The sequence below is a fragment of the Aquila chrysaetos genome, chromosome 7 (assembly GCF_900496995.4).
Source record: "Aquila chrysaetos chrysaetos chromosome 7, bAquChr1.4, whole genome shotgun sequence".
NCBI classification, from domain to species: Eukaryota; Metazoa; Chordata; class Aves; order Accipitriformes; family Accipitridae; genus Aquila; species Aquila chrysaetos.
In genome coordinates, this window is record NC_044010.1 from 42,158,890 (window position 1) to 42,173,716 (window position 14,827).

Consider the following 14,827-nt stretch of genomic DNA (forward strand, 5'->3'; position numbering starts at 1 on the left):
TAAAAGTTGTAACAAAAACACATAGCAAGTCTCCCAAGAGCGTATGTTACCCAAGATGTGATCAGGGCACAGAGGCTTGTGTTGTTTGGTTCTTATCTGTACAGGTCAGTTCTGAGCTTTTCATTTTCAGAAGTCCTGGTGCCGTTTGTTTTCATGTACATCCATTAGTGAGAGGTCAAAACACAGTGTTAGTGGACAGGTGTCTTCAGTCTGATGGAGGATTCCCCTCCTAGAAACAACAGAGAAGATGAGGGAAGAACTCCTACTTCTCTCACCTTTTGAGGAATCCATATCTTCTCAAAGAGAAGATTTTGCTTACTCTTCTGGTGGTTGGGGGAGGTGGGGAGAACTTTTTATTGCCAGTCTTGGGCTCACTGAAGCGGTCGTGGTAGGGATTGCTGTTCACTGACTTGGTATCTCTAACTGGATGAAGGGGAAGTGGTGTTAGGGAACTGGCAGGAAAGGATCAAAAGAAGTTTGACTCTATTCTTTTGTGAATTCAGTTTAAAAAAAAAACCCACAAAACCAAACAAACCCCAGTCCTTTTCTGTCATGTGTGTGTGTTCCCCCCCTTGATTCCTGTTAAAATCTACATCACAGATCACTGTTCAGTCCATCTTTCTGTAAGGAAGTCTGAAGAATTCTTTTAATGTGTCTTGCTTTCTGAAAGATCCGAAAGGTAAGGGTTTCATAAGTACTTAGAGTGCTAGAAGAAGGGGGGGGGGGGGGAGAGAAAAAGGTTTAAGTATTTCTCTTTGATTTATAGTCTTTGGTTCAGGAGGGAAGAAAGTAGTTATTGCATTAACATTTTAGTATCTCTTGTTCTTATGTTTTTATTATGTGATAGAACACAGATTCCAGAAAGTACAGGCATGTTTTACGGTGAAAGTTGTGCGCTCATGACGGTGGCAAATTTCTGCTTTGGGGTACTCTGAATAAATTTGCCTGAGCATAATCATTGGTCTGCTGTATCCACTTGTCCATTTGTGGAGTATTTGAGTTTAAGCTTTGTTAGTAGTAGTTTATAGTAAAGGCTACTGATATTTTGAATTAGTTCCTAAATGCTACTTTCTGAACTGAGCATGTTTGTATGCCTTTTTTGCCACTGTTGGTTGTATTGCCATCAGTAAAAATGGTTAAGATGACTACCACGTGCTTATGTAAGCTGCACTCATTTTTAAATGAAACTATTTATGGTACAGGCTACTTAGTCTGTTCAGAAAATGAAAACTACATCCTTAGGGGGAATGCATTTAGACTTGCTTAGACCTTTCTTTTGTCTGCTTTCTGAGTCTTTTTTTTTTTTTTTTTTTTTTTACTGCAGCTGTTTTTTGGGGGGGTTGTTTGTTTTGTTTTCCCAGCAAGTGTATGGTATACTTAAACTTGCAGGGTAAGTTATTTCTGTGTATACTAGAATTTATGAATTATGTAAACATGTTACATAATCATAAATAATCTTAATTTTTATTAAACTATAAGAAATGTCAGGCAATCAGAAAAACTTGATGTTTTCCATAGTTTGTTCATGAGTAGCGATGATCACATGTTATATAGTAGGAGCAACTTGGTTGGTTAACTGATAGTATGTACAGAATGACAGAATGCTACTAGAAGACTATCCAGTAGGCAGGTACTCTACAAAAAAATTGCTGGATTTTTTGCAATATTCAAGAAGTATTGTGGTGGTTATTTCAGGAATAAAGCAGTAAAGTTGTATTGCAATGGTATTAAATAGTATTTAACTAGGGGTCCTTTAACAGTTAAGTACATTGCTAGCCATGAAAAAAAGAATGCTTAAGCATTAAATGAGTTTACTAAGGTGTAAACCTCAACACTGAATTATAATAGGTTATTGCTATGCATATATTTGAGTACATAGAGTTTGTGTTATTTTTATGAAATAAGTTACAGATAGTCAAAGATGAGTAACTTCTGAATATATTAATGTAATTGTAAAACTTTCTGCTGAGTAACTTTTCAGGAGGGATCTGTGAGGATTGCAAACTTCTTTTTAGGTGTTTGTTTTAATTCTTTCATGACACTGGATTAAACTCATATTACTTTTATGTATCTCTCATTAAAATACATTTTTCAAGCACAGTATAGGTATTTTGCATAGTTGGCTGTGCTCTTTGGGTTGTTTTCTCTCTTCTGTGATTCTTCTTGTTTGCTAATCCCTGAAATTCATTCACAACTAATCTGGTCCTGTGGTCAAGGCTAAGAACTCTTCCCAGTTCTTCCAAATGAAAAAGAAAATGAAGACTCAGAAAGGCAGTTTTTCAGGGAGGTTGGGAAGAATCAAGCCTTCTCCAAGGTTTAGGTTCTTGGCTTGCTTGAATGTAGATAATTTGGATTTCACAGGGATACTGATTTTCTGTCATTTAACCTTGAAAATAAGACTTCTAGAAATGTTACCTGTTTTTCTTCAGTGTCTAAAACACTGAGTAAAGTATGACCAACCAGATACATTGGTTGCAACCAGAACTATTGGTTGCATAGTTGGTTGCAGCTGTGAGGTGCCTTTGTGTCCCAGAAGGAAATCTGCTAAATGGAATCAAAGATTTATGACTTGAACTGCTTTTGTAATGGGATAGTCTAACTTGTAATAGTCTTTTCTGCCTTGCCTAAAGCGAGAGTCTGCTTTTGAGATCTGGTGAGATCTCATTGTGACATTTTGATCTAACACTTCTCCCTCTCACCCCTGGCTGCCCACTTCTGTCTCAGTGTTTTGTATCTGATAATGGCACAAGGTTTCATGGGGTTTTGAGGTGAATCGGGGAGCTGATCCAGATTGAGCTATTTAGGGTTTGTAAATCAAAGTTCAGCTTTAATAATGTTCGGTTCACCATTTGGTCCCTAAGTGTTTGTGCTGGTGCGTTGGGAGGAGCAAGTGTTCAGAGGAAAGGAGAAGCAAATTCTTTTTGCAGAATTACTGTATTTTTGCTGGTTTAAAGTGATTATGAAACAGTCAGATGAGACTTCCTACGTGATAATTTTCTTTTGTGGAAACACCTAGAGTTTGTGCTATAGCTGAGCATTTTATGCTTGTAAATACTTCACTGGACAAAGAGATTTTTTTCCTCCAAAACTTATTTCCTGAAGTTAAAGAGTTTTTGTGCCTAATGCTCAATTGTTTTGATTTTTGATGTTTTTCAGAGTTCAACAACAGTAGCAAAACCCTGTCTCTTTTTCTGGGATTGCTGTTGTTTGTTTGGTGTTTTCAGTTGTGACACTATATGCTGGAGAAAAAATGGATGGATTTGGATGTTCAGTATTTCTTTTCCCTTATAACTATGTATTTTTGTCTCCCTGCATAGAAGGGAAGTAGACTGCAGCCCTACATTCCCCGTTAAAAAAGTTTTTATGAAGCTTGATATTTGGGTGTAGTTATGTTTATAATTTTTGGTGTGGGGTTTGGGTTTTTTTTTCCTTCTGTTAATTCTTTTGCACTTCTGATGTTTAAGAATTTCTTTTCTTCTCACTTTTTGCTGGAAATAGCATTCGATAGCACCTTAATCAGAAGTTCTAATATTACATAATTTCCTAGTAAGTTAAGTCTTTCTACTGACTCCTGGACTAGCCTAGGTTATGTCTATTCTATTATATAGTCTTCTCTAAAGACACAGGGTTTTTTTACACTGGTAATTTAAAAACTGACTACCAATGTAAAACGCATTTGAAAGTTCAATTTTATTTAGGTAAAAGCAGTTGTATGAACAGTTCTATAAATTGGGAACATGTCATTTTGAACTCTAGTAATGAGATTTCCTTTAATTCTTTGGCTCTTATTTGAAAGTAATCATTTGAATTTTGAAATTTGCTTTTTGTAATAAATTATTAAAAATTCTCACCCTGCATACAGTTTAAGCATTCTTATTATGATTCTTTCACAATGGTGTTCAATTATTGGCAAGTTTGGTGTACATAGTGAATACTTTGACACAAATAAGTAGGTATTCAATACCACAGTGTTTGAACTTGTAGCTTGAATGTATGCCTGTTCTTCTTTATGTGCAGTTTCTGTTTGTTCTGGAATCAGTTCAGTTGAATTGAGCGTGTATAACTACATAAAGAATGTCTTTACTCTTACACATACTTGGAAATTTGTTTATTATAAAGGCAGTGTCTCATTAGAAGAGTATTTTGTCTGTGTCCAGTTAATTTACTTTTCAAGTATGTAGAAGGTTGCTCTTCTGATCAAAGTGAATGGTTGGGTGTGGAAACCTGACATTCTCAAAGTAATAGAGATCTTGTATTTGAGCAAGTATGTACAGAGAGTTGAACATACGTTTTCTTTTACAAGTGTTCAAATTTGTGTGAAATTTATTTTTAATTAACTTGAAAATTAGACAAAATATCTAATAAGATAGTTGAATTAATAGTGACTCCATAGGTTAAACTGTTTACACAGTAATGGAGAATTAGGGGGCCTCGAGTATCCAAGGTCTTGTGTATATCCTGAAAGGAGCCTAGTAATCCTTCCTGGTAAATAAGTTTGCTAAAATACTATACTATTATGTAAATCTGGTAACTAGGGATTCTTTTGATTGTGGTTCTTGGGTAAATACTGTTTTTAAAAAGATTCCACTCTTTTTTAGCCAAGAAAAACTCCAAACTTTAAACAGTACTGAATTTGGTTTACTATAATGGAAAACTGGTGATGTGAACTATTCATTAAGGTAAGAATCAATTACTTTTGTATTACAAGGGTTTTTAAAAAGATAAATTATCTTTGTTTTTTAAATCTGATGCTGAGTCAAAGGAACAGGCATCTTACAGAGGTATCTAAATACTTAATTTGTACATTTCTCCAGCAATTGGATGGAACAGAGAGTCTTCATATGGTGTATAGTCTAACTTAACAGGTCTGTTACAGTATTGCTCAGCTCATCTGGGCATTCCAAGTTTTAAATGCGCAGTCCCATTTCGCAAAATTATTCTTAAAATATGCTTATTCATAGCATCTTAGAAGTATGTTTATATCTAATTTTTAGATATGTTTGAATTCTGTTTCAAAATAAAGTAATAGTGTTTAATTATCCAGAAGTATAGCATTGTTTTCCATCCTGTAGGGGAAGAATGACAGAGTACAAAATAGGAACCCTTCTGAATAAGGCTTGTGCTTAAGCAGCACAATAAATGTCAAAGATTCTCAGCTTCTTCCCTCTACTCCGTCTGTTCTACAAGCAGAGAAAACCCGAAGCATACACGTGAGTCCAGGTCATGCAAATGCTTAGAGCTGTGATTTGTTTGTGTTTAATGTTTGTGAGAATTCTGAAGAAGTCATTGGGCTATTTTGTTAAGCAGAGGGTATGGCTACTTGTGCAGTGATTTCAGAATCAAGGCATCAGGTTACAATGTTATTTTAACCTATTTTTGCTTTCAACTGCTTTTTTGGTTCTGAAATGTACAAATCTGTCACTTTGTGCTGCTGGTGTCTAGGGCAGACACTATCTGTCACTTACTGGCTTCAGGGGAATACTCTGGTGGCAGTCTGTTTGGCTGGCAAGGAGATGACTGCAAATTATTTTAAACTTTAGATTTTTCTGCTGTCTAACTTCCTGTTGTATACAAGGCTGCATTTGATTTGTGGGAAGGTACATGACCGTGATTTTTATTCTCTGTGTTCTCAGCAAATGACGCTCCTCTAAGACTCCAGGGAGTTAGACCAAAAGACCTGTGTTTCAGATTGAAATTCTTTGTGTCTAAATAAAGAGCTGTGCATGCTCCATATTGTTACTCTCTACAAAACATAGAGACATGGCCACTTCTTAACAGTAAAGAAATTGGGAGGTTGGCTAAAGAACTAACTTCATACCACATCTCTGCTGCAGCATCTAAGCAAAGAAACTACCGTATCAGGTGAAAGAAAGACTTTTGCATTCTTGCAGCTTGCATCTGCAACCACTCAAACTATTGGATGGATATCTGTTGCACTCTCTGTGCTTGTGAATGTGAATAGCACTGAGCACAGCGCAAATACCAGGGCAATTTTAGTGTAGTGTAAAGAACGTTTCAAGCAGTTCTTTTGCTACTGCTTTACCAAGTTATCCACAAGACCCGTATGTCCCGTAAGAACAGAGAGGTCTGTTAAAACAAAAAAGGACGGTGCTTTTGGAGGATGCCCCTACCTTGAGCTGCTGGACAGCATCTTGTTTCAGAGAAGTGAAATAATCCAAACATCTCAAAGAGAGTAGAATGAGCTAGTGACTATTTTAAGTCGAAGCTGTCTTTGAGCCCTATTTTTTTTTTTTTCTTCTTCTAAAGCAGGATTATGAGGATAGCTTCCTAAAAGGGAAATGAAATCAGCGCAGTTTATCCTACCAACCTTAATGGAGTACAGTAGGGCAGATCAGTGTGGAAATGATCTGGCTTTAGAGAGATGCTGATTGCTTTAAGTGTTTAACATGCATGTTTAACTTACATTTGGAAGAATATTTGTCATATAGAATAAAAATAAGGTATTTTAAAAATTGAAATTGTGAATACAGACTTTTGGGTGAAAGGCTTTGAAAAGCAAAATACTGCTTATTCCTGAAAGTTTCAGAAAGTGTGCTTCATTCATTTTGTCTCATTCAGATTTATACCTATTTTTTTTCTGTAGCTGTACCTGATGAAAGTGAAATTTCCTCGCAACTTCTCCATGAGACAGCCATGCAGTGTCAACTGTGGAAAGACTGGCTAGTAGTAGAGGTCCCCTTTCCCTTTAATTTTTATACTGTAAGCCTGATTTTATAAAGCCACAGAGCCACAGAGTTGTTTAACATGTTCCTGCTATAGCTTGTGATCACAGGCTCTGTGAAAGAGGGCTGTAGCTCCATAATCACAAAATTGGTCTTTTTATACTCAGCTGTATGTAAAAAGTCATGCATGCTTCAGCCAGGAATTGCGTTAATCTCATCACTTGGATCTGAAATTTTCTGGCCGGGTACCAGACCAACAAAAATAAACAAATGTTATGACTGATGACCTGAATACTGACAACCTGCCACTGCAGACAATGTCATTGAGTAACCAAGGTGTCAGGACTGCAAACTCGGTTTTCCTTAAGCTACGAAAGTCATGACTGAAAGCCTCTGAGAGAGAGGTAAAGCATGGTCTTTAGAATCAGTTTGTGCTGTTATATAGCTGAGTGACCTACGAGTAATTGTAATTCATAAAGCTTCTAATTTAATGTTAAATTGTTAGAAAAATCAGTTTCCAATCCTGTCCTCTGCTCAGAGCACGCAAAAGAGAATGAAAGTTATTTGGCAATATGAAGCGGAAATTAGTATCGTTTGTGCAAAAGTTCAGTGCTGGTGGCTGCCCTTTTATTGCTGCTATCTGTAGTTTCTCAGCCTGCCCTGTCTGGTGTTAAAACACCTGATTTGGTGCCAGGTTTTCTGTAAGGAAGAGGACACTCTAAAGCTTTTATCAAGTAAAGCTATTGGATACTGTTCAAGTCCTTTGAAGCTGTACAAGGATTTTGGCAGGAATGCATCAGTGCATCTTAGGATGAACAATTGTATTCATATTCCGGTGTTTCCATTATCTTTTTGGGCTTGTTCTATTTCTAATCTTGGCCAAAGATTATGGAACAAGTGGGTCTGAAATATCTAGATTTCCTCATGGAGATTTGCCATTGAAGCAGTTCCACAGACAGGGCAGCTACAGCTTTATCTGAGTGTCAGTTGTTTAAACATTACCTTATACTACCAAGGCTTCTCACTGCAACAGTTATAACATAGACCTTGCTTGTGGAAAGAGGGAAACTCACAGATTTCCTTCTACCAGACTTTTTTTGTATCCTATTAGTATTCTTTATAGAGAATGCTGAAGCCAGTGCAGAATGAAAACATTTTAAAATATCTGCAGTGCATAGTATCTGAAGCACATCTCCCCAGAAAGGCAGTCTGGGACTAAGCTGAGATCTTAAAATAAGAGAGAGAAAAACCTCCATCTAGGGCTTATATGACAGCTGTATATATACACATATATATAGCTACATACACATACGCGTGTGTGTATGTATGTATGTTGTTGGCAGATGATGTTTTTATTTTAAGGTATCTTTTCTGTTTTGCTAGGAAATTGGGTACAGTAATTCCTGAACTATGGCACACACTCAAGCATCTATAGATGCACGCGTATGCTTATAGATAACCTCAGTGTGTTAATATGTTATATTGACATAAACATATATAGATAAAATAAATACAATTGACACAATGTTATGTGTAACCTCTTAATATGACCTGGTTTTGTGACACCCTTATGGGTGGGTGTTCATGCAAAGACTTGTCAGAAAATACCACAAAATAGGCAAGGTTCACATTACAGTTCCTTATCTTAACAAATTCTCCTGGAATGATAGAAAAGACAGGCATGCTGCATATCTTGTCCACCATATTTTATAGCAGTTAGTCATATCAAGGAAATTTACGCAGTCAGGCCACCAAAGCTTAATTCAAAACTTCAGAAGTGGAAGTTGATGTTTTGTGGTATGTAAGGAGTATATGGTTCGTATTTCTCTGTGCTGTCGATAATCTTTTGCATTGTTCTGTATTGACTCCTGTCAGTTCCTTGTTTGTTCTGTTTCTGCTCTCCCCTTATTTCTGTCTTATTTGTTGTTCCTGTTTATATGCGCCTGTCCACTTCCCTCCACTGTTTCCTCTGTGTAGAGTCATATACTCCATCAGTACGTGTTTGCTGGGGATCCTGAAATGAGGTTTTCTCATCCCCTCACTCAACTCCACTTCCTTCTAATCTAGGGGTTTTCTTCTGGTTTAAGGTGGCCAAAGTGAGGAGAGGCTAGTAGTAGTCAGGCCAGAAACAGTGTTGCATAGGTGTTCCTGCTTCCCAGTACCATTTTCTTTTCTTTCTCAACTGGTCATCTTGGGTATGAGTTGTAGTCAATACAGTATGCAGGCAGTCTTTGCAGTAGATGTTGCTTTTTGCGCTGTTGTCAGTTACATGGTCTGCTGATAAATTTACACAGGTCACTTAAATTGAAACTAATGCAGTTAGTATCTCCTTTTATCTCTGCAGGAAAATGAATACTTCTTTACACGTATAAATATGCTTTGCAATCATTTTCTTATTGGTGCAGAAAAATGTGAAAGTTTGAGACAGGGTGTGTTACAGAAATTGTCTGCGTCCTCTCCTGTAACGCTCTTCCATATGTGAAGTTATCAACAAAATAGAAATCTTTGGTTCAGTCAGTGTATTCAATACAGAGTATTTTCAAGCTTTGTCATATAAAAACCCATCAGAGACTTAACAGAGAAATTGTACTAGCCTGGTTATTTTTAACTTGTTTACAGCACTATTACTGTTAGCCATCACAAAAGTCTGTCAGGGATATTTCAGAAGCAGGAAACCTGATGTTTAAACAGTTGATTTAGAATTTTTTTCTCCTCTTTCTACCTTAAGAATAGCTTAATTCAAATAGTTCAAGGTTTCTTTGGTTGCATAGAGAATTAGATTTTATGTTTTAAAGTTTGTTGTCATAAATCGCTCATCCTATTGCTAATTCACAGCGTGGTTGACTAAAAGGAGTGAATTTAAACTTTGTAGTTCTTGCATTGCTTCAGCGGGATCTGAGAGGATGGCCAAGCTTTTACTTCGCTGTGAAATTGTTTGCTGAGCCACCCAAGTAAATGAAATAACTGGTTAAAAATTCAAATGGTATAGCCCTGAATGCATGAAGTGCAGTGGTGTGCCTTTTATGGAAGTATCAGCAGGCTCAGATGACTAATGTGATTATGTTGCTTTTACTCTGTAAATGGTCAATTGTCTCTTTCAAATTTATTGATAGCAGTTCATTTATTTAGAGCAAATATTTTTAATAGGGAGAAGCCCAAATCAAAGTGAAAAGTGAGGGAGACATTTAGGCTAATTATGTGAATAGCCAGTTGAATGTGTAACAGTTGATTTATGAGTATGGTTAACTCTGAAATTTTACAAGTTCTATGTAGGTAAACCAAATGACAATTTGGTTCATATTTTTTTTAAAATCATGACTGTTGTCTACAGACTTTGTGAAACTTCGGGCTTTAGTGAATACTTACTGCTCTGAATTCCTGCAAAAGTATAGTGTTTCATTTTGTGGAAATCTCTTGTGGAAGGACTCGCTGTATTTTGACCAGTATAAATATATGTTGCAACAAAGCCTGTTCTCAATGTCTTACAAGCAAATTCAAAGTGTAGCAGTGAATTTGTGATGTGGGAGCAGGAGCTAATACTGAGAATCACTTATCTTGTGTAGGACCTATAAACATCTTTTAGGCTGGAACAGTGTTAAATTCCTGTTGAGCTGGTTGAAATTCAGACTGGTAACCTGCAGATAACTCTCCATCCATAGCAATAGTCTGAGACATTTCAACTTCGAGAAATGTTAATCTCACACTTCTGAGAAGGAAACTCAGTTTCTGGAACAGTTTGTGTATTAAACAATAGTCCAGTATTTTTGCAGTTTGTTAGCTCAATTTCCCTCTAGTATAAACCTCAGCTACTAGTAATTGTTAAATGTGGAAATATGAATAGCAGACTGTACTTTAAAAAATAAATAATGCTGAAGTTTATGATCCATGGATTTGCAGTAGACTTTTTTCCTATGCTTTGTAGTATATACTCAGTTTCATGTTTTCTTATATCCTTTTTGGCTCATTTTGATTCCCCAAATAGGATATAATGGCCAAAAAAATTTTGCATCATTATAAAACTGCTTTTAAGAGGGCCAACACTTACATTTTATGAATTAGGAAATCTGACAGTATGCTGGTTCACTGCAGGTTTGTTTCAGCCACAGCCTATATTTCACAAACATTCAGTCAATAATTGTAGATTGTATGTCCTGGTAAGAAAGCCAATTCATTGTCCGCATAGCCTTGTGATAATCTCAGGATTACCTGTGAGGCATTAAAAACTCACTTGTGTTTACAATTTCTAGTTGCACCTTGTATTCTGCAGAATTCTGGAAATAGTACTTGCTGCATAGTAGCATCATTCCTGAACTATCTCACTGCCTTGAAAACTTACTTCTCTTGTAACTTTGTTGTGTAGCGAGAGCCGCTTCTAGTTGCTTTTTGGAATGGGAGACCCATAAATTCCTAATTAAGTATTTCCTAGTATCTGATGCGGCCTTTCAATATATAAAAGAGGCTTATAAGAAAGATGGAGGGAGACTTTTCACCAAGGCCTGTAGTGACTGTATGAGGGGCAACGGTTTTAAACTGCAAGACGGTAGGTTTAGATTGGACATGAGGAAGGAATTTCTTATGGTGAGGGTGGTGAGGCACTGGAACAGGTTTCCCAGAGAAGTTGTGGATGCCTCATCCCTGGAAGCGTTCAAGGCCAGGTTGGATGGGGCTTTGAGCAACCTGGTCTAGTGGAAGGGGTCCCTGCCCATGGCAGGGGCGTTGGACTTGATCTTTAAGGTCCCTTCCAACCCAAACCATTCTATGATTCTGTGATCTACTCGGTAGAGGAATTGCTGGCCAAGAATCTCTGAGTTACTTGCCAAAATGAGTATCATCATTCCAGTTAAGCAGTCTTCTCATTATTATTCAGTTTTCAGTATCTCCTGGTGTAATGTACCATATAGCTATTGAAAGTAAATTCTACTTTGTGGAGATTTGACTTGTATGTAGGGTAGAGATGACTTTTATTCCTTTTGCTTCCAAAGCAGTGGAATAAATAAGGTCTCTTATTGTCAGATACTAGTCCTACCTTAAAGGACAGAAATTTAATCATGACCAATGCCACAGAATGATGTGTGACTTGTTTTGAAAATGTTAGATCTTTGTAGAGCAATACTTCCAACTCCTTTTCCGCCTGGCAACTTGGTGTCTCAGTGCCTGATTTTTTTTTAATCTGTGTAAACACTAAACTGTTTATATTGTTCCTGTGACTTTTTTTTTTTATGTCTTCTGTCATAGATGGAAGAGGAGAAACAGTAAATAGATAACACTAGTCCTTTTAGATGTTGATGGCTCACAAGGGTGACAGACTGTAATGAAAGGGAGAAAAAGCAAATGCCAAAGCACACAAAGCAACACAAAATACATGCCTAAGAGGGAATAGTGACTGATTATGACTTTTTGAATTTGAGTAACAACCTGTATCATTAACGTGCTTGCTCACAGACCACAGATGAAACCTTATTATGCTTCGGTCATATTTCTAGGCAATGTCAGTGTTGTGCCAAAAATGGATCTCTTCCATCCAGGTTTCTCTTACCTCAGAATTACATATTGCTTTTGCGTGATGAAGACAGCCCATACTGTATCACAATGTTCCTCATTTATAGAATCTGTGGAAATAGTTTCAAACATGGATAAAACAGATCATTGCTTAAGTTTAAGCTAATGGGGGGAGGGGAGGAGGAATGTCTTCATTGCTTTACATTCCTATTTCATCAATGTGAGATAATAGTATTCTTGTCATGCTGGCTTTAATGAATTACATTGCATTTCAGTACTCTGAGCTGTTCTATGCCATCAAATGACACATCTGTGTAACTATTCTATGGCTGCGTAACTATCTTATGGCTAAATGGACAGGGATGTCAAACCAAGAGTTCTTAGGTGAGCTTGTATAAATTTACCATAATATAAGAGACCAGTTGGTCAGCAGTGATAGCTTGTCAGCTTTATTTTTAGTTTTATTTTGCTGTATACCTCTATACCACAATGTGTTTCACATTGCCTTCCTACCATCCAGTAGCTTTATGAATCTGTTGATCTTCTTTTATACGAGTGAATGAATGTTCATCATAAGACAGTTTGACTAACCATGAAGTTGTTTTTTTAGTGATGTAGCCAGTCATTCAGAGCAGTGACAGCAGCATGCTGAGCTCAACTTTAAATATTGACGGCTTTTCTCTTGCTTTGTTGAACTTGTTTTGTCAGTTCATAAAGACATACTATCTTTAAAGTCTGTTGTACTTGTCTTTCCTACTCTGTGAAACAATACAGTCCCAAAGCTGTGGGATGTATCACCCTGTAAATAAAAAAGCTTCTGTAGCAAATGGTCATTGTGATTTGTGAGGTGGGAGAGTTGTTCTTAGCTATATGTAATACTAAAAATTATTTTAGCTGGGCTGTTGCAGGGAAAAGTAATCCTTGCTTTTTGTCATACATCATGTTTAAACAGAGTGAGTGTGTGACTGAAGATGGTTGTGAGGAAAAATTGCCCTCTTGGCACTGTTATAACAGTTTAGTTTCTCGTATTTCTGAGGCTTTAAGATCTTCCACCTAGCGAATCTTTATGCAGGTGTCACATTACCATAAAAGTATTTGCCTTCCTTTGCTGCAATCCAAAGTCTTAGTTGGATTGATATGACTGTTCTGACATTTGTGGTATGAGTTAATTGTTTTTTGTTTATTTGAACAGTTAAATAACTGGAAACTTAGTGTACCAAATTGTTCGCTTTATTATTCCCAGTATCAGTATAACGTGATGACTTTAAACCACTTACAGTCAGTTTAATATTCTACTGCAGGCACCTTTGAATTTAAGCCAACAGTGGTTCCAGAGGCTGCTCAAGGATTAGAGGTGAGATTACGTGATAGCATCTGCAGCCAGGTCACATGCCAGGCATGTTTACAAGGCTATAATTGGGTGCAGATACCTATTAAATAGTAGATATGTGTGGGATGGGATGTTAAAAAACATATTTTTGCTTAGTTAATTCTTCACGAGAAGCAACTCTGTTTGAATCATCATCTTCAAATTTCATGGTTTTATTCAAGCTTATTTACAAGAATGTTGCTATTTAACAGGTTTTCTGCTGTGTGTTTGCAGTCATTGTAGGAAGCACCACAGTAATTATACACCTTAACATCTGCTTGAGTATTGAAATACGGAAGTGGAATTTGGTATGTGATCATGTAGTAATGTAGACTCTGGCCGAAATCATATTTATTTGTTAAAACCACAGTGTTAGGTGAAAACCAAAAGATATTAATATCTTATCTAATAAAGTGCTTTCTAAATCTGTCGGCTGAGCTAATTCCCTTCTTGTCTTCTCATGTTTTACTATTGGCGTGCAGTGTATGCAGGGTATTCTAGCCTTTGGAAGCATGTAACCAATGCATCAACGGAGACAAAGGTATAATCATATAAGTGATAAAGAGCTGGCTGCCTATAATCATTTGGTCAGTCATAGTTTTCAGAAAGAATTTTTGTAGAGAACAGTATTGCATGGACTGTGGGGAAGTGACGTGGAGTTTGAAGTAGTTTCAGTTCTGACCTCTTCCTGGTGGTGTACCTTCTGAGCTCAGCTGACAGTCAGCTTTCTTGCAGTGCCACAACCATGTTCTCTAACTGCAGTATTGACAGTACTTGGCAAAATCCCCGTCCTGATTTAGTGCTGTTCATACAAGAACAGCTTTGGTTCTTTTGTTCTGAGTCTGCTTCACATGAAGGTGCATTTTTGTTACGGCTTGAACTGATCATTTGGCTTGCGTGTGCTGAGAAGAGGGAGGTGGTGTTCCTGGTCCAGTATCCCCTTCCCGTTTTTACCCTTTTTTCTTCCTTTCCACAGTGGTGTGGTATTCAGTGGGCCGTGCATTGTGCAGGGTAAGCTTATTAAAGTAGTAAAAAGTGATTTTTTTTTTTTTTTATTATTATTAATTGTTTTGGCAGGTTGAGTTAGTTCAGCTGAGTTGACTGGAGTGGGAAGAAGGGTGGAGAAAGCTGTTCAGTTGTGTGTGAGTTGTTACTCACTACAACCGATCTCATTGCTTTTTCATGCTGCTTCATATGCAGTAAATCTTGGTATCCTTGGAGGACTGTAGCCAAATCTCTAGATGACTCTGGAGGCAGTGGAAGTTTGTCCACATCT

The 14,827-nt window shown here is 37.1% G+C and overlaps 1 protein-coding gene across 6 annotated transcripts in view; it reads left to right on the forward strand.

Moving 5' to 3' along the window:
• The window catches only part of TAB3 (TGF-beta activated kinase 1 (MAP3K7) binding protein 3), a 48,695-nt gene that overhangs the window by 7,133 nt on the left and 26,735 nt on the right, over positions 1–14,827 (forward strand). The window contains exon 1 of one of the 6 annotated variants that reach the window (XM_041124798.1): positions 4,658–4,679. The exons of the other annotated variants lie outside the window; for them this stretch is intronic. The gene's annotated coding sequence lies outside the window, so the exon portion shown is untranslated. Of the gene's footprint in view, positions 1–4,657; positions 4,680–14,827 lie in introns of those variants that run through there. 6 annotated transcript variants of the gene reach the window in all.